Source organism: Rissa tridactyla, chromosome 3 (genome assembly GCF_028500815.1).
Source record: "Rissa tridactyla isolate bRisTri1 chromosome 3, bRisTri1.patW.cur.20221130, whole genome shotgun sequence".
Classification (NCBI taxonomy): domain Eukaryota; kingdom Metazoa; phylum Chordata; class Aves; order Charadriiformes; family Laridae; genus Rissa; species Rissa tridactyla.
This window is the reverse complement of record NC_071468.1, coordinates 17739711-17760470: the sequence shown is the minus strand read 5'-3', so window position 1 is coordinate 17760470 and position 20760 is coordinate 17739711. Positions and strand designations below refer to the sequence as shown.

Here is a 20760-nt window from a genome sequence, read left to right as displayed (position 1 = left end):
TGAGTGCTGTATTGATTATTAACTTTAAACAAACATCTGGTTTTCATTACGAATGGTAGCAGACCAGAGAGGGGTGCTGTACTGGGCGGTGCGGTCACTTAACAACCATCAGGGCTGACTATAAAGAAAATTTAACATATCCTGTAATTACAGTCTGCACAGCACAGGGGGATTTGGGATCTGCAGATCTGATTTCAGAACAGAAGAAAATGTTTATTGTATCTGCTACGCACATTTATTTACTCAGTAGTAGCAAGGCTTTTGAAATATTGCCTGTGCAAGAGCTTATTCCTTGCTTACGAGAAGGACTTTCTTGTTTAAGCCAGGAAACCCGAGCGAGGCTGACGGTCAGGATGGCCTGCTTAATGCTTTTACAGGCTTCGGGATTTCAGGGTTTGTCGAGTACGCGGATCTGTTCTGAAATATAAATAACGCCTTCCCCCCCCGCCTCCCCACCCCCTGTCCAGCCAGCTCCAGCGAGTCCCAGCTCCTCCAGCTGTGAGGAAAAGCTACAGCCGGGGCGGCAACGCGGCGGCCCCGTGGGGTGCGAGGACGGGATGGTGGGGACACGGTCCCAAAGAGCTGGTGGCCCCAGCGGTCCCCAGTCTCTGGCCCGGGAAGGGGTTTTGAAGGTTGTCCGAGGGCGGCCCTCGGCCCGTTCCCCCAACCAATAGACCCAAAAGGGTGAATTTGCACCCGGCGGCCGCATCTGTAACCCCGCGCGCAGCATCGGTGCCCGGCTCCCAGGGAATTATCAGCCAAAGGGACGTTTTTGGGATGATGTAATGCTGTAACTCGAGCTCCAGCTGAAAGGACACGGTAGGTGGAGTTTCTATGGAGCCAGACAGAGCTGGGATCCTCTCCCTCTCCCTTTTTCTCTTTTTTCTGGCTCATTCAGGCTGTCTCAATTAAAGCTCGGTCAAATTAATCTTACACTCTTAATGTCAGTTGCTATTTTTCTAATTCACCTCCACACTCTTAAAGACTATTTCTCCAAACAAAACGGGTCTGTTCTTCAATTTCAGGCTGTCAATTTCATGGGCTGCTGATACATTTATTAGGTGTGTAATTTGCTATTTTTAGGAGGCTGCGGGGGAGCAGCACCGTTTTTTTTTCTTCTCTTTTGCATTTATAAACCTCTTACAGTTCCCCGTCCACTGAAAATATTTTTACTATTTAAAATATAGTATCAAAGTCCGGGTATCTCAGTCCAAATTCCTCCCTGGCGTAACTCTACTGACCTCTATTTCACAAGGAGTGAATTTATTCTCTAATGTTCTCTTTTTTTTTCTTTTCTTTTTTTTTTTTTTCTTTTGGTAGACTTGAACACTCGGCCACTGCTGGAACCAGGAAAGCATCCAACTGTAGGGACCGATGACGTGATCAGAAACAGGCCTCAGCTACAAACTCTGCCGTAGGAAATAGTTAGACCTTTTTCAGATAAGCCTGTCCCCTCGTCCGACTCTCTCTCTGAAATCACAAATGCCCCCACACCACACCGGGCACACAGTCGAAATTTGTTGCCAGACTTTGCTCATTTCAAAGTAGCCGTGAAGAATTTGGCAACAATTTGAGGCTGATTCCTGTGGGGCGTGGGGGGACTTATCTACACCCCTGCAATAAGGCAGTCTTTTTTGCCTGACTTGGGCTCTGAAATGAAGAGATTGGAGGGGTGGTCATCATCCCCCTGGGGACAACCCCTCTCCTCTTGTGCCAGCCATGCTCGGCCTAGGAGGTTCACCACCCACCAAGGCCAGGACAGGTGGTAGAGGCACAAGGGGATTACACGATGGCCATACGTACAGGTAGAACTGTGACAATGTATTTGTACAAGTCAAGAAGGCTACCAGATCACCATTCATGTTAACCAGGAATGGTTAACCAATGAAAGAGTGCTCACATTACACAGGTTGTAACTGGGAAAGGATGGTGGTACTAAAGAGGGAGAGGAGATATTTGCACTTCCCTTAGCATAGGTTTTGTGGGGTCATGGAAGGACTTTGGGTAGAGTCCATACGTGGTTCTTCAGTGAAACCAACCAGGGGTAGAAGATGCCTTTTGGCATCTCCTCATGTCCGTATGCCTTTTCCAGCTGCTTGGGGAGATTTTCCACCTCGTGCCTCTCTTCAGAATATGGGGGCTCTGGGCTGACTGTCCCAATTGCTCACAGTTGTTGCCGCACACCTTCTGCCATCAACATTGCCAAAGATGCCTTGCAAAGAAGGGGTGTGAGCGCGACATGTCTCAGACTTCTTCTCTGGTGTTTGCAGCTTCTGCCCATGGGTGAAGATCATGCTGAAGCCCAACACTTTCTACTGAGCCCTTTGCTGAGCTGTCATCTCTTGTCTTGTTGTCCCCATTCTTCCCTCCCATGCCCACACTGTGTGTGCACCAAAAATGTAATGAAGCAGTTCCAATGGGGTCTATGGACAGGAAGAAAACATGGCCATGCACAGACAGCTTTGAGCTGGGTTGAGAGACTGGGATCAGGGTCTCACAGCACTAACTCATGCTACCTAGATAGCCCAGCGGCTGAGAAGATGGTGTCTACTGTCTTCATGGGCAGCAATAAACGACGCAGAAATAAACAATGTGGGAAAGCAGAGCTCTAGGGCCAGACCTCCAAGCATAATTAGACATCTAATTTCCTTGTGGGCCTCCCACTGGAATCAGTGGAAGGTTAAATGTCGAAGCACCTAAATGCCTTTGGAGATCTGGCCCATCACCTTCTCATTATAAAATGCAAGAGATAAGCTCCCCTGTGCTGTCCACATGCCAGATGCAGTTGGACTTATTTGCTCTCTCCTGTGTGTCTGCATGCTGGAATTTCTCTGGGATCTAATTCTTGGCATATCCCCGCAGCATGCTGGTCTGCTCTGGGCATGTTTGAGATGGTTTGCGGTTTAGTGCTGCAACCCAGAGTTGCTTCAGAAAGTATCTCAGGACTGCCGTGCCGACCGGGCTGCTGTGCCGCGGGGGCAGGATGGAAATCTCCGCCGAGGGTACGGCAACCTCAAAGTGGGGAAACGAGTCAGAGTCAAACCGTGCACCAAAAAGTGGGGGGCAGGATTTAAATGGAAATGCAGAAATGATGGCAGCTGCTTTAGAAACATGTCTGAAAAGTCGCTTTGCGAGGATGAGGCGGGAAACTGAAGGCGCATGATGGCAGGGGCTAAAACCCTTCCTCTGCATGGCCCCCCTTCCAAATAAACACACAGAGTTAATTACCAGCCGCTATCTCTGCAGATTTGCTAGGCATGCTCCGCCGTGCTTCTGCTGCCTCCTCTGCCGTCTTCAAGCCCGACCAGTCCAACAAATTAAGCAGCAAAACTCCTCCGTGCAGGCTCATCCAGAGCTCGTTACAGCTAATCGAGTGGCACATGATGGACACCCCAGATAGTCGTCTGCTGATCTGCACGGCCCCGTTTATCTTCATCAGGAGAAGCGGCTGGTCCTGGCTTGTCTTTCCTGGGGCCGCAGATGAGCACCCATGGCCTCCTCTCGCTGCTGCGTGGGAGGCCTTGCTGGGAGGCGAGGGGAAACCCTGGCTGTAGGGGGGGGATGCATAGGGTCAACACCCACCCTGGCTGGGGAGGTGATGAGGGTGTCAGACCTCAGACTGAAGAGCAGAGATGCTGTGCTTGTGGGTCCCGCTGCATCCCACTCTGTGGACACTGGGTCCCTGTGGTCAGGCTCTTGGAGAGCTTGCAGATGAAGTTGCTGGAGGGCGGTTAGGTGTTCAGGCCGGCTGCCGGCATTGCTGGCTGCTTCCTCCAGCCTGGAGGAGATGCGCTCTCACGGCAGGGCAAAAGGTGGTACCATGAGCCAACGCAGAGTGACAAGGGGCACCAGCACTGCAGAAAAAAAAAGCCAAATTGGAAACAAATGATTTAAGACTCTCACAATGGATGCAGGTGCTTGTTTTATATAACCAACATACTCCAAGGCAGTTCTCAGAGTTACTAAGTCAAACACTCATTATCCACGTTGCTCTTCCATATTTTCAATTGAGAAGGAAAATAAATACCTAGTGGAAAAGTCAGGCAAAAATGTTGAAAACTCTTGACCAACAATTGTTATTTTTTAAACTGGCTACTGACTACCCTGGTTTTGTGCTGTCAAGGGGGCTCCTTATCTTACTTATGGACTTGGAGGCCAACGCAAATCTAAAACATCTTTCATCCTATTATAGGAAGAGGTTTCCATTCACTCTTGCCAACTGTTGGACTTAGGGATGTCACGGTACTTTCTGACTCCTGTCCATCCTTATAAGTAGCATCCAATCAAATCATTTACCAGATGACATTATTTTTGGTAAGATTTTTTTCATGCAAAAATTTGTACTGGTAAATAATGCAGGGTAATAATTTTCAGCCACATTTTTTTTCCACTGGTGAACACGTATTTAGGATAAATGCAAAATTGCTGTAAAAGGAAATGAATTATTGTAGTTAAAACAAGTCTGAAAACATTGAAACATTTAAAGTTGACATTTTAAAGATAGCCTTTCAATACCATTATTCAAAACCAATGTTTGTTTCAGATTTACTTCAATTTTATCGAAACTGCTTGAGAATGACATTAAAAGCTTATGAAGAAAGCTTCATAAATACAGCCTTCAACTCAAAGATTCCTCCTCCAACGTTTCAGTTTTGCAAAAAAACCCAAACACCCCAACCCAAAACCGACACATGTTTTGGGTCCACTTCAGGCAGTCCTTCCCCCTTGTGCTCCTCTCCTGTTTGGCTTTGCCAGTGGGCTGAAAGATCCATTCTCCACTTCTGTCTCCGGGCAAACGGCACCTTTCAGGCATTCTCCAGCTACAACCATCATCCATGGATATCTCAAGTCTGACTGATTTTCGTTTTGGCCTTCCAGGACAAAGGCAGAGGGGGTTGACCCCCGTGCAGCTCAGTGGGTCCCCTTTCTGCTTCCTACGGTCCAGCCGCTGCCCCTGCAGCTGCTCTGGAATTTCAAAGGTGTGATAGTGGGAAGACACGAGCGCCACAGGTACGTCTTTACGTGCCGCAGAGCTTTGGAGTGTGACTCTCTACTTTCTAAGAACAGCGTGGATATAATTATGCAGAAGAGTGAGCAAGTGTTTTTTTGCAACTTTCCGCCTGCCTTCAGCCTGTGCAGCTGAGGGGGAAGTGGCCGGTGGTGAGCCATATATAGGATCTTTAGAGAAGTAGGTGTCATGCCACACATGGCAATCATGCAGGCGTGCTCTGGCCCAGCTGATGGGGCTAATCAAACCATAAATGAGATTCATCACAGAACAAGGCAGATGAATTCCTCAGCTCCCGTGTCCTAACCCCAGAGACCCTGGTGAGGGCACAGTGGTATTGCCTTAGGGGGATGCACCTGCTGGAGGGTTCTTTCAGTTGAAGTGTTCTTTTGCAGACTAACTCTGCATCTGATTTTTTTTTTTTTTTCCATGGTTGGGTGGCTGTTTTTCTCATGAGCTTGACACACGGGGCCTGTCCTTCTCCCCCCCACTGGAAGGGGGGGCCTGGGTGGGAGAGCAGCCTCCGAGGACTTGGCGCACTGATGAAAGATGACTGGCAAGGCCCCACTGATGAATATGGGCGCTTTGGAGACTGTGCATGGCACTTGCAGTAACCCTACTGAGATCCCTGCAGCTGAGGCACGGGGATCAGCAGAGACGGCCTGTGTGTTCCGGCCCCTGCCTGCACCCCCCTGCCTCCATGGGTGCCCATGGTGCCTTAGCCCGGGGATGCAGTCCCAGCTGCACACCCGGACCACCGCTGCAGACGCGCAATCCACCTGCACCCAGCTCCTCAGCGTCAGCCCGGCCGCGGGGCTGGCGCGGTGGGACCGGTGTTTTGGGGGGGGTGGCGTGTGCCCCCCAGCACTGCCTGTGCTGGAGGGCAGCTCCCCACGTGCCGCCGCGCAGCCTGGCACACAGCGAAGCCAGAGGTATGTGCTGAATCACCCGCGATTAGCAGTTTATAAACCGCACCGACCACGGTAGTCTGATTTCTCTTTATTGTGTATGGCTCCTTGGGAACCGAATGTCCTGCTTTTTTTATACAGTTTTCTCCAGACAAAGGTCCCTTCCCTTTCTCTAATCTTGCCCTGCTTTTCCTTCCCAAGGCTGGCATATCAATCATTCATCTCTCTCTTGTATCCAGGAGGTTTCTAAACAACAGGAAACTTCAGGGATGGAACAGAAACATAAAACATTCCTGCAGTCGTTTGCCTTCTGCATGCTAAGAGAGACAGTGTTGCACCAACCGGCTTGCGGTTTTTTTGCTGAGCATCCTGGTTGAGACCAGCTGTGATAAAACCTTACGACAACACATATTTTTTTGCTTATTGGGTAATAGGGCTGGAGCTGGGCTTCGAGTGCCATGTCTCATACGGGAGATGATACATTTATGGGAGCTGGCAACAACTGTTAATGCTGAATCAGGACAAAGTTAGCAAGAAATCAGCTGAGGGTAGTTGCAGAACCCAGGAGTCACGGGCATCCTTGCCTTTACTCTAGGTCTGTCTTTAGACAAGCAGAAAAAGTCTCCTTTCTGCCTTTTTCTTTGCTAGCGGCTTCTTATTTGCTAGTTTGTGGTATGTAGTATATCCCTTCGTAAAGTACTTTCTACCCTCTGGGCATTTATGTCCTGTCTTCCTCTCTTTCTGCTCCAGGACGTAAATTTTCTGCACTGCTGTTGTCTCCCTCTGCCCACAGGATGGATGTGGCAGACATCTGAAGTACAACCAGAAGCGGCTGGAGGGCAACGCAATCCTTTAGTCAGCAAGAAAATGGGAGCTAAGATGCACCAGGACAATTCAGAGTCGCCCTCTCTCTGTATATTCCTGGTCATTTTCCTTCAGCAAGTCTTGGAGGATGTCCTGGGGTCACCACAGCACCGTGAGGGCTGCCTGCCCTGGTAGACAGTGTGCTGAGCAAGAACCTGAGACAAGGACCTAGCCCTAGCTCTGCCATTAACTGATTTTGAGAGGCTTCTTACCTTAATTCCTGTACCTCTCTTACTCCTCTTTCCCTGCTCTGTTTCATCTCCAGATGGGAGGCAGCGGGACGATTTCCCCTGGGAGTTGCATGATGCCCAGCTGTGTTTGATGGTCTCCGAAGGTATGTTCGTAACGAGCCCAAGCTTTCCTGGCCTGGCTGCGCCTCCTTGCCGTCAGGTCTGTCACTGTCTTAGAAGCAATACAGCCATTCATCCATACCGAGACCGGACTTTACACCTCAGCAATTGCAAATCCCTTTTTTATTTTAAAAAGACAAAAAAAAAATAATCCCTTCTCTCATAACTTTAGCGGATACAGACTTTCACGGCGGGATTGTTTCTCATTCTAAGAAATAGGATCACATTGCTCCCATCCCCTGTCACCTTCTTATCCATTGCTGAATTCAATTCAAAACCACTTTCCTGCCTTGTAAAACCCCTCAGGACTCTGCTTCACCTTCCTTCATTTCCTACCAGTGGGCCGCTCTCCTCCTGGACCATATTTCTGTTCCTTCCTTGGGATAGTCCATGTTGTTTCACTTGTGCCTGCTCCTTCTCTCCGGTTTTGGAGCCAAACATCTTGCCCCTCTAAATCAACTCCTTCCTCAAAGCCTTCATTTTCTCCTTAGCTTACATTTGACGGTCTATAAAACATTTTTTAACCTGTGTATTTAAGATCTTTTATTAACCCCCCCCCCGCCACACACGCACCCACAATTTATTAGCTTCCTGCGTTTGCACAATATCAGAAACACCAGCTTGTCTTGGTAGGGCACAGGCCAGTGATATCAGATAAAGCTCTGGAAGCTTGTTCCCTTCGTAAACCGATGGGACGGAGATTTATCACGGAGAAAATGCACAGTTAGGTTAGCCGTAGGTACACGCAACTTTAAACTTGATATATGTAAATGACAGAAATAATCGACAGAATTAGGGAGCAGGTATGAGTTCAAACGGCAGCTAATTTGTTAAAGTAGAAAACCCCGGATGCAAGTAGAGATGTGCTCTGCTTGGAGGAGGCGTGTTTGATGACTCTGCAGAGATCTGCAAGGATGGGCTGGGGTCCCCGCAGCCCTGTGTGCACATACAACAGACCTGAAGCGCAACACCAGAACGATTAGTAAAAAAAACAAGTTCTCATGCTTTTTTTTTCTTTCATTGAAAAAAAAGGCCATTTCAGCCAAACCCTAAAATCTTGCTTGTCAAAAACATCAAATAATCTGCCACTTTAGGAGGAAGGGTGTGGGGGATTCTTTTTTTTCCTTTTTAATGTTCTTTAGTGAACAGCTTACATATATCCTTGCACACCCACCCACGCACACATATATAAATATAGATGTATGAAAATAATACGAAACGTAGTTCAATCTCATAGCACATAATAATTAAGGGCCCAATTTAAATAAGCATTTCAGCATATGCTTACAATCTACCTGGCTTCAATGGGACTTGAGCACACACTTCATTTCCAGCACTGGCCTCTATGCCCTTTCTGAACCGGGATTTTACCTGAATGAAAGCTAAAACATTGAACAACTTCTTTTTTCTTTTTTTTTTTTCCTCCCTTACAGAATAAATGTCGGAGATAGGCGAATTCCAAGCTTTTCTATGCAGAATGTAGCTGTACAAAGTTGCCGACTACGTAGGAGAAGCCGCGATATTACACATTGTTCTCCTGGCAAGTTGTTGTGGCGAATATTTTTATTTGATTTGAGTCCATTCATAGTGTGAAGCAGCAGTTACCCCGCTGAAGATAAAGTAAGAGCGATTTGGATCGGAGCCCTGTTTTTGACTACAATAACTTTATTGGCTAGAGTCTAGTTTGGGTAATCACTAAAATTAACACATGACAGTACGAGTGCTGAGTTCAAAGCAGGAAACTATCCCAGATACAGCTACAAAAATTGCTCCAGCCCAATTACTGTAAAACAGATGAAGACAAACTTAGCGTCCCAGTGAATCATCCAGCCCAAATTCACATTTCGAAAAAAAAGAGCCATTCCAGGGGTAGAAATGAGGACAAAACTGTTTCAGAATAGCCATGAAAAATATGTGCAGAACACGGTCGGATTATACAAATTTGCAGACTGTTCCCAGCAAAATGAAGGAAAACAAATGATCCTTAGTAATAAAGGAGCAAATATCTCCCTGGTGAAGAAAATAGAGTGAATTGGGCCCAGTGTGTTTTTCATTAGCTCTTTCCATTAAAGGAACACATTGTGCAATGAAGTTTGGCTTAATATTTAAGTTTTGATTAAATTAAATAAGCTTTTTACAATATTTAAGACCAGTAGAAAACATTTTTATGATTTGTTCCAAATCCCCAGGGAAATATTTAAAAACAAGACCAACAAGCAAACATGTTATTACTATATTTTCAACTTAGATTTTCTAGCACTGTGTTGAGCATGAGAATCTGAAAGTAAAATTCAGCAGGAATTGACTGGAAACCAAACTGAAAGAAGTTAGCTACGGTTCAGTCTTTACGCTGATAGAACTGGGGAAGGGAAGAGAAAAGGAGGAAAGGGGAGAAGAGGGGAGAAAAAGAGAATACAAAAAAAGAAAAGACACCACAGAGGGTGCAAGGAGTAAAAAACACATCTGCTAATGTTTGAATAACCTCAATTGTTATTTGAAAAATGCTAATTTACTTTAAAAATATATATGCTGCTGGATTCAGGCATCAAGTTACCATGATCGGACAGGGTCCTTCCTCTTGTCTGATTTTCATTTACGCTAAGATCCATTTCTGTCACTTTAGCCAGGCAAACTGGTCATACATACGATTTGCTTTCCTTTTCAGTTCCTTTACATTGCTAGAGAGAGAGTCCGGGCATACCTGAGAATGAATCCCCAGATTATTTTTATTCGTATTTTCAAATGGATAGCATCAATGTAATAACAGAATATTATTTGCGTGCTGCACGTTGTTCCCATCATTTATCCCCCTCATAACACAATTATTTCCTAGTTGCTTGTCTTCCTTCTCAAGGCTACCTCCTCCTGAACCTGCAGGCTGGGCTGCAATGCCTTCCTCTCGTCCCTGTAATAGCAAGAACACGACCGTCTCACGGTCTTAAGACCCCGTTGGAGCACTTGGGTGATGGGAGAGCACATAGCTCCCCGCAGCCCAGTTGCCTCCTGCGGGACTTTTGCAGTTGACGGGCAGCAAAGGCTTCCCAAATGATATATTTATTTTGTATTAGATTTTGGCATGCTGCATAGAGCTAAGGGCACCAGCTAACATCCCAATGAAGAACTGAACTGTAATTTAGACTTAGAAAATATTGGCTTGTTCTGACTCGATCAGAAGAAGTCCAGACACGCAGCACTACACAAACTTGGGTCACTTGTGTATTTCAGTCCTTGGTTTATCTCTCTTTTTGCCCTAGACCCAACCCCCTACAGGGGCAGTGTTTTCAATAGTGCTTTGTATAGGCCGTTTTGCACAATAATAACATGAAACAAAAATTGAGAGAAATCTGAAACCCAGAAAAAAAAAATTAGCTAATATAATATATTTTTAAACAAGTCAAATCAGAAAAAGCAGGGAAAACGGATACTGCCTTATCCTTGAAATGGATGGGAAAAAGTGCTTTGTGCTGTGTTCCCAACCGGGGTTCACTTGGTTCTGCGCCTATAGTGATAGAGGCTGTCTATACCATACTCGTTTGTAATGTGGTTTCAGATCTCTCTAAGTGCAATCTTAGAGCCAAGTAACATGATTATTATTACAACCTTAGCTCCAGAGTGAAAACAGCAGACCACTTAATGGTGTTTTCTCCCAGTCCAAAGAGATAAGGAGCTAAGCATCTCATTGCATTTGCAATAGGTGAAATAACTTTTTGTGCGACTGCTCTATGGAAGGAGTTAAAAGAGGGTTGGTGGCCATCCTGCGGTGTGGTGTCAATGCAATTAGTGCTGCTTATTGTTGACTGGGACAGCAGAGGTGGGGAAATTGCAGCTTGTTAGTCCCAAATACATTATGGCCTCCTAATGAACTCCATTTTATAGCCAAACTCCTTTAAATTGTCTCTTCCCGTGATTAATTCACCTCTTTCTCCCCTTTCGGCAGGCTGTTGTTGATAGGGAGTGTCCAGTGTTGAATGAGTAAAAAGTACTAATGCATGTTCTTTCCAGGGAGAGATAACCCTTCTCTAAACATGATGAATGCATCTTTTACAGAGGAAGATACCCTGTGCGGCGAGGGCTTATGTATAAGCACTGGAAAGCATGTATTGCAGGGGGAGGTTGGTGGGACGACTTCTTGCAGCTCCTGGCTATTTGCGGGGGCTCTGGGGGCTTTTTGGGCTGCTGGCGGAGCCAAAGCATCCTTGTCGCAGAGGCCTGCCAGGCAGGAGGAGAGGGTGTCACTCACCCCAGATAGGACACCCAGCCAGTGCTTTTCTGTTCAGGGACCTTTGTTTTTTGGCTCAGAGACTTAAGGCCAGACTGGAAAACTCATAGCCAGGACCTGAGCCTGTTGCTCCCAGCTCCCCTGGTCAGGGGGTGCTCCTGCTCACCCCAAGCCACGTCCCCCTGTACTCGGCACTGGTGAGGCCCCACCTCGAGTACTGTGTCCAGTTTTGGGCCCCTCACCACAAGAAAGACATTGAGGTGCTGGAGTGGGTCCAGAGAAGGGCAATGAAGCTGGTGAGGGGTCTGGAGCACAAGTCTTATGAGGAGCGGCTGAGGGAGCTGGGGTTGTTCAGCCTGGAGAAAAGGAGGCTGAGGGGAGACCTTATCGCTCTCTACAGCTACCTGAAAGGAGGCTGTAGAGAGGAGGGGGTTGGTCTCTTCTCCCAAGTAACAGGCAGTAGGACAGGAGGAAACAGCCTGAGGTTGCACCAGGGGAGGTTTATTATGGATATTAGGAGAAATTTCTTCACTGAAAGGCTTATCAAGCATTGGAACAGGCTGCCCAGGGAAGTGGTTGAGGCACCATCCCTGGAGGTATTTAAAAGACATGTAGACATAGTGCTTAGAGGTATGGTTTAGTGATGGTTTTTGTCAAGAGTTAGGTTGATGGTTGGATGGGATGATCTGAAAGGTCCCTCCCAACCTAGGCAATTCTATGATTCTATGATTCTGCGTGGAGTCCTGCAGGCTGGAGCCCCTGTTTTTGATCAGTCCTTGCTGAGGCGAGGGTCCCACCAGTGCCACGTGGAGCTGGGCTGGAGGAGGGACCATGCAGCAGCAGAAGCATGACCTGAGGGCTGTCTCCCCAGGCTCTCCTTGCCCTCCTGTTTACCCAGATGCTTTTGGCTGAGGGTACGTAAGAGTTAAACAGGATTGTACAGGGAAGGTGATGGTACTTGGCATTCTGCAGCACAGAGGTAAAAGGCCAAAAGATGTGTAAATACAGTGGGTTGACTAAAATTATACACATATATTACCCATATATATATATTTATGTGCATACTCACATGTCCCCACAGGAACACACAAATACTATCACAGCACTCACAATTATTCACGTGTCAGAGTTTTTTTTCCAACTCATCTCTGGCAAGAGAAGACAGCAGTAAAAGAAAGAGAAAAAAAAATAATCTTCCCCAAGCTGATTATCAAATAAAATACTGTTTTATTTTCTGTCTAATAAGTACAAGAAGTTCCATAACTCCCCTGATTAGGCATATTATCCTTCTTCAGAAAGTCAGCTTGATTTATGCAGAAAGTGATTTGGACATACTTTCCTCTGGCTATAGAGATTTCATAATTCCTGGTGTATGTCTGGAAAATCTCCCCTCGTCCTGAGTCCAAACCAAATTAATGTCTTCCAGAATGACCTGAGGAATTAATGAGGTTTTCGCTGTCAGTTCTGCCCATGCAGGGTCAAGTAAATCATTTGCTGGCCCTTACTCCAGTGTTTTTCGCTGTCTTTCTGACTCCATGTACAATGATAACAAAGTTGCAGATGCCTTTGAAATACGGCATCACTGACACTCTCCGTCCATCTGTTGGGACATATTTTAGGCTCTGTTTCTCTGTCTGCTGTAAACTCTGCCTTTAATGGAGTCAGTAATTGCTGATAAATGGGGTATCAATGAAGTCAGTGTACTGTAGGTTTCCCCATTCTTTTCTGCTGATGTGTGCTATTTAAATCTCTCTGCCATTATTTAAAGTTATTGTGTGTTCTCGTCTTTAATTCCAGCCCCAGCATTCTTGGCCCCAGCCGTGATTTTTAATACATAACAAAACTAGGTACTACGGAGAGCTGTTTGGCAGTAAACAAGTTATCCTCAATTCCCCACTCTGCTGTCCCCAACCAAAGCAAATGCGAAGCACATTGAGAGTACATACATCAAGTTCTGAGTAATTCACAGATTTTCTTTCTCTCATGTCATAAATATTTTAAACCAACCCAATTTTGACATTGCAGCCAAGCAATAAAACCCACAATCCGTCCCTTCTCCCCCTCTTCTTTGGTCTCCACGTAGTAGAGAGCCTGAAGTAAAATGACCCCACACTTTATTCTACATTTTATATTACCTTTCTTTATAATTTATCACAGCTTTTAAAGGTATTAAAATCTTACTTAAGATGAGTACTGCTTGTGTCTCTGACACCATATAATCTATAATCTATCAGTCTCTCTGCCAGCTATCTTGGCAGTTATACCTCATTTTCTTGCATGGCATCTGAGCACAGAATAATCACTCTAATTGCAAAAATAACGATGACACTTGCAGTACTATCTGCACCCAGCAGAACCTTCCAAAACACCCAGGCGGACACAGTCTCCTTCCACACCAAAACCAAAGAAGAGGCAAAGAGCATGAGAGATGAATGGAAAAATCAGACCACCTCGTTGTGTGTGTCCTGCGACTGGCCATAGCCGACACCAGAGGATCTAGGAAAAAGGTGCAAAGAGATTCATATTGGGTATATACGGAAAAGACATTACATAGGAGTACTGTTCCCAATGCCCATCAATCAGTGCATAATTTATGCCCAGAAACATAGGAAGCTTTTGGTATTGCCTGCAAGGTTAGGACTGGGTTTGCATCCTGGCTCATGAAATGTATGAAATGTATGTTCCTTAGTCTTGAAGGATTTTTGGCTATACTTTGAGGACTCTTGTTTTGCTGTTTGAAGCCTGTTTCATAGTTCCCGTAGCCCTCTGGGAAGCGATGTTTGGGTCAGCAGTTCTTCTCTACTAAGCTGATGGCATCTGACTTTGAAGGAAGAGTTCTCTGCAGCTGGCTCTCGGGCCCAGTGGGATGATGGAGTGTCTCTTTGTCTCTTTCCTACTTACTTCAGGACACCGTAATAAAAGAGAACACTTTGGTGGTTATTCCTGGTTGTTATGTTAAAATGTATTTGTGCTCCTGCAGACCAAATGCTCCTGAATTGCATCAATAGTTCATAGGAGAAAACACTGCTTCGAGAGACTTCGACTTTCCCCCAGCTGCCTGATTTGAAGGCACTTATTTGCTTATATGCTTCCAAATCCTCTTGTGAAAGAAGGATTATTATGACAACTTTGCAAAAGGACAATGACATAAGCTTTGTTCCTCTGCAATTTTATGGATTTTAAGGCAGAATAAATGGTTATATTGTAGTTATCTAATTTAAATTCCTGTCAAACAAAGGCCATGGGTTTTAATTGAATAAACCCTGAATAAAAATTTGTCCCCTTAGATTAAGTTAAAACCTACTTTTCAAAATACACTGCCTTGATTCAGAGGCCTCACCTTATGGGAGAATCTGCCAGGCATCTAGGGAGGTTGCTGAAAACACTCCCTGTTATAACCAGTGTGCCTTCATTCTGCTGGTTTCATCTTGTAGTCACTCAACCTTGTTATACTCTTGTCTGATAGGGGAAACGTGTCTCCTTGTGTAGATGGCTGAAGGGCAGTCAAGTCAACTCTCAGCGATCTCTTGGGGAACCCTAGCAGATGTAACCTCTTAAGTCTCTTCCTGTTAGACTCAGACAGCAACCCCATGAAAGAAATTCTCCCTCTTTGCTCAGGGGGAAGCCTGACCTCCCTTTCGCTGTCCTTATTTTGCTGAAAACTTCCTTCCTGGTTCTTTTCCCTGAAAGAAAGCAGCTTCTGGATTTTCGTTCTTCTGGGACAGATATGGCATGATGACTTTCATTTCCTCTCTTCCCTTTTCAGTTTCTTCTTCATACCTTCTTTTCTTTGCTCTTCTCCTCTTCTCTTTTCTTTTCTCTTCTCTTCTTCCCTTTTATTTTTTTTTAAACATAAATGATGATTTCAGTGCTTTTTGCTATGGTCCCCCTAATGCAAGCGAAGCAGTCACAGCCTGCCTCTTGGGATGATGTTACAAAATTTTCAGAATATTACAGCATGTTATAAATCTTATATTATTAAAAATTATTTTTGTTGGGAACACAACACAGCAAATGCACACTCTCCTGTTTATTTTTAACTTTTGTCCAAATGGTTTCTACCTGCTCTTGTTCCTCTCGCGTTCACTCAGCTCTAGCTTGTGAGATTACTTAAATTCTAGTTACCCCCACTGGTATGACCAGGGGAAGAGGTTGAGAGACAAATTCAGTCTCCTCTCGGTCCTGCCAAGCACGTCCAGAAAGTTTGGTGTGTCTTTGGCCCCCACCACAGTCAGCCAGCATTACTTGCTGATAGCTGGCAGTGTGGCCGCATATTCTGGCCAACGCTGAGTAGCAATACCGAGTGGAAGTAGGATTGTGATGGAGCCATTCAGTCTTAAATTTAGATTGTACAGATGTCCTCTTCCTCTTCTTTTCTTTTTTTCACGAACCATATTCTTAAAGCCCTGTAGGGTTGATCCCTCTTCAGACTGGGCTCTCTGTTGTTCTTGTGCAACCGTACTTTCTTGTTTTATCATAATTAATTCTTATGGTGTTGCTGGAGAAACGGTTCATCAACAAAAGAGCCACAACTTTCTTCTCACATTGGGAAGAGTTGGTTTGGTAAACCATGTCTTCAGGCCTCACCATTCAGGGCTTTATTCTTTATTTTCTAAGTTTTGCTTTATTCTTTTGTATTATATGGCAGTGGCATTACCATTAGCTGAATGAAATTTCAAGCACTTTGCTGTGTTGGATCACTGTTTAAAAGAAGTAATCTATTCAGATTGTTTGTTGCTGTGAAAAATGAGAAAGACACGGCCTTAACTATTACCCTGTTCACTCAGTACCAATGTATGTCCATTATAGTGCTTAATATTTAAGAACTATATATTTAAGCACTTAATATTTAAGCACACAGTAGCTAGATCAGAGGTTTCCAATTATTTTGGACAAAGTGAGCACTGGAGTCCTGAAAATTTCTCGTGGGCAGCTGTGTACCCAAATATCCAACATTCAGCTGCAGAATGCAGAATTTTACAATTGCACATGTTTCCATGGCCTGGCTGTGGCTCACTTGCTATGATATCATCCGACGTCAGGGTACGTGTCCGAGTTTTGGAACCCATGGGCTAGATGATTCTTGGGTATGTCATACTAGGGACATCAACATCTTGAGGGGGCTCAAAACGTACAGAGATGGCTATTGCTTCTGTTCCCTTTTTGTTTTCACTCTGTCTCCCTCCATTCTCCTTTAACTTCCTTCTTTGTTTTATGTGAGTTGTATAAAATCTAAACTTATGAAAAACCTTCCCCTTGCCCTTCACTTGCCCCTCTGTGAAGTATGTTAGCAGAAACATCTTAAACCTGTAGATTAAGCAACTCATGTTCATCCCAGGTTTCATATATGTTAACCTCCACAGTTAGTTTGTCAGTCTCAGTTGTGACAGTTTTTTATTGCTTTCATATTCATACTCCTTTTAATCTTTCTATTAAAGTTGCTTAAAAAAAGCTGTTATGGGAAATTTGGGGGAAAAAAGTTAGTTTTTCTAAGTATTTTTGACAAAATGCTTCAGTTTTTGATAAAAAGATGGAAACCAAAGCTTTAAAAATACAATTAAAGTTTTTGTGAAAATATTTAGATTTCCATTTAAATGTTTGTGGGATTTTGGAAATCAAACTATTTTACAGGGAAAAAAAAAATCATTTCCAGTTTTTGTCCAGAAAATTTTAACCCTAATGAAAATTTCCATGAAAATGTTTGCATTGGTCTAAAAGCAGTTTTTTTACCCCTCTTCTCCAAAAATATTTCAAAAGAAAACATTTCTATATGCTACTTGATTTCCCTCTCACACCTGTGTAAACCAAATGCAATTCCATTGAAGTGAATGAAGTTATGCTGTTAGAAGAAAGAAAAAGCTTAAGCCTGTTGCATTTGAATAGATGACTCTGTCATTTAGTAAGCCAAGCTTGTTCTAAACAGAACACCCTAAAATCCAAAGGTTCACGTCCCAGCAGTGTCACAGTCAGCTCTTCATCCATGCAAAGAAGCTCAGATGGTCCTCTGCAGTTGACTCTAAAATGTTCCTCTATTTAAGAGTAAAAAAAAAGCCTAGGCATGGAAAGAGGAATGGGCATGGAGGATCATGAGGCATAAACCACTAAGCCTTCCTGAGAGGTGATCAATGCTGAAGCACTTTGACGTGACAATATGGAAAGTCTCCACTGCTGCGGTTGGTGTTGGGTAGAAATGCAGAGAACTTCAGTCCTTTCATTCTGCTTGTCTTGGAGTCCTGCACTGACCTTCCTACAAATATCTGGACCTGAATCTCCCATGGTAGAGGAATGAAAATGGTGGATACCGGCATCAGCATTGATAATCTGTAAGTGATCTGGGCCTTTTCATTGCACTTGGTCATAGGTAACCATGAGAAATAACTGTAGAACTGGAGCTGGAAATGTCCTGAACTATGACAATAGATGCTAAAGAATACACAGGTAATAGGATAATAGTCTGGTCCTAACTGGCAACATCTAACATGTGCAATAACTCATATGAAATGATACTTTTCTTGATGGAAAAAAAGGAGAAAAATAGATGAAGCTTGTATTCATAGCAAGGGAAAAGTATACAGAGGTTCTGTTTCCAACCAGTACTTTTCATTTTGCCTTGGGAAGAAAGGCCTGGGAAAGTCATCATAGCTTCCAAAATATGTACCCAACCATTCTGGATACAGACACTTCTGGAAGAGCTGCCATGATTTTTGGTGGCACAGATACCTGCACACAGTGTTGTAAGTGCAAGGCCTGGAAGCAGGGCAGTGGTTAGTGGGGAATCTGCCTTTTAAGTTCAGGGACTGAAGACTTGAAAGTTGAGATTGACCCAAATTATACCCCTGAAGACAAGTTTAACGCCCACTAGTCTTCACCGCAACCATAAAACTACACAGAAACATCTCCGCATCAGTCTTTTCTGCAATGCAATTTGTACTAATTTTTCCAAGAGTCCCACCACTAGTATTACTTAGCAGCTGAGATGACAGACAAGACTTCCATCTTTAGAGCTTCTTTCAGAGAGCCCCTTCAACTAAGTGCCCTGTGGGTTTTCCCTCCTATTAAGTCTCTCCTTTTTTTTTTTTTTCTTTCTTTTTTTTTTTTTTCTTAGGAATAAAACGATGAAGGAAAATTAATTTTCATTGCAGTGCAATGAACTGTGAAAGAGACTCTTAGTTGTGGTCTGGAATGCAGACACTGCTGGCTACCTTCTCAGACCATGGCTAATCACACCACTGACAGACTGGAGCTCACGGGCTGAGCTGTACGCCTCAGTGCAGCGAGCCCAGAACGCGCCGTGTTGCTGAACTCCTCAGGGTGCTGCATAAGGGATGATTGCTGACAGTGGATGGGGGAAAACTCCTGTGGAGCTATTTCATCCCGCTAGTCACCGCAGTGGTGGTGTTCTGCCATCTTTGAGATGCTTTGTTTGGTCCCCTCACACTAACATCTAGCTATAATTTTTTGGCTTGCTTTTGCAGGATGCTCGCCGGTATTTCCACAATAACAGACTGTGGAACATTATTCATATTAACCTTAGAAGCAGTGGGAAAAGCATGTGCTTGTGTTGCCCATGCCCCTGTGCACTCCTGGTGATTGCAGCTTCACGGGGAGGAAAGACAATTGTGGAACATGTCCATGGAACAATTCTGTGAGGCGCTCTGGACTCAGCGTGTTTCTACCACTCTCTTCCTTTTTGACAGCTTCCTGCGAACACTCAAATGGGGGGTGCTCAGCCTATTGCCAAGTTCTCATTGTTCTTCTCGCAAATGCCCGTGCTTGCATGTGGGCAAGGTACTCGTGTGTGAATGTAAATGCTGGGGATTAACGATGGAAGTACCCTCTCTCATGTATCGTGTTTCACCCGTTTCATCACAGATTAGGAACAGCCCGACCAGCAGTGGTGACCAGTCCCACATGGGAAATAACGAGTGATTGGTCGGAAAAAACAGTTCTAAAAAGAAAACAAGCACCCTAGAAAGCTGAGCTGTGTGAACACAAAGTGTTCTGTAAATAATTGCAAAGAGGGGAAAACTCAACCCTGAACTGAACTGAACTCAAACTCTGTGGCTCGATAATCTCTGAGTCTGAAGAATTGTGTTTGTCTTTACTCAGTCAACTGCTTGTTCTGCTCCAGGTGTGCTGGCATTTCTTATTTCAAGTGGGTGGGAGGCTGATGTGAAGAAAGCAAGAAACAATACCAACAGCTACCTAAGCAACTAAACTAGCCATAACTATAATCTAATCATTCTTGATAGGCAGGTAGTGCATCTTTCAGGTCTGAGGTACATCCTCCTCCCCACGTCCGTACTAAGGAGCAGGAGAGGGGTAAATCACACCCTTGAAGGTCACTGAGATGATTATATGGATCTGATGATGACCTGGTGTCTGTGGTAGAGCCTCACGCACTGTCTGGTCATCAGCTGCTGGCTCTTAACTGCCTAAAGGGCAGCAACAAAGACTACTAAAATTCATCAAGCACTTCCCTAGTGAGACCTCTCTGTGTGTTCCCACTGTGGCCGACACATTTTACGGTCATGGCTGGAAAGGCAGGTAACTACCATCTGCCCCTTGCTCGTAGGCAAGGCAGCCTCTCAGGGGATAGCCCCTTCCTTCCAGAAAGCTGCATTTGGGATGTCTCATCACACAAGCACCCAGAGTGGTTCCAGAGACAGGCTGTGAACTTGAGCTGTTACCAAATCAGGACACCGACAACCTCAAGAGACAGGGACTATGAAGGCTGCCACCCTTCTGCTTTCCCTGCGAATTCCAGTGACTCCCTACAGTCTTTCAGGGAAAACCTGGTGGACCAAATAGTACCCTTACACCGACTCTGGAGCCAGAGGAGTGTCACTGTTACGCACCCCCATGCCTGCTGTGGCAATACGGACATCCTGTGACCAAAGCCTCCAGTCCTCAATGGGAGGCTTGGCCTCACTACCAGCTGAACTCAGGAGGCTGTGGCATTATTTATTCTTCTAACCTTTGCAATTCCTCCCTGAGAAAGCAAAATGAATCATGCCAGGTCTGAGATTCCCCAGAGAAATGGCTGTGTTTGGTACACATGACTGTAAACTCGTCCCTTCCACCCTTTGGTGATTAATGGCCTGTGATCCTCCGTGATTCATGGCATCCAGGAGACATTATTTTCTGGGATGTAAGAACTGGACAGCATGTTTTCCTCATCAGTTACTGACTGCGATTGTAAGTGCCTCGTCTACGTTATCTAGGATGTCGGTAAAGGTTGTCAAGGAGGGAAACGGGGAGTTGGGGGAGAGGATGAAGGAGAAAGCCTGTTCCATCACTGACTTGCTCCTTACCCTGGCCCAGACACTTAGTGCTTCTCTCAGCCTCTGTAGGTTGAGTTTTCCTCTTCTTGGTCCAGTCTGAGACTTTTCATGTCCTGAAGCTGAATTC

General features: G+C 45.0%; 1 long non-coding RNA gene across 1 annotated transcript in view; it reads right to left on the bottom strand.

The window, feature by feature from the left end:
- Positions 1-2767: 2767 nt before the first annotated feature.
- Positions 2768-20760, bottom strand: part of LOC128907931 (uncharacterized) — a 31104-nt gene continuing 13111 nt past the window's right edge. Inside the window, exon 3 of the long non-coding RNA XR_008465798.1 lies at positions 2768-3854. This is a non-coding gene — a long non-coding RNA (uncharacterized LOC128907931). The remainder of the gene's footprint in view (positions 3855-20760) is intronic.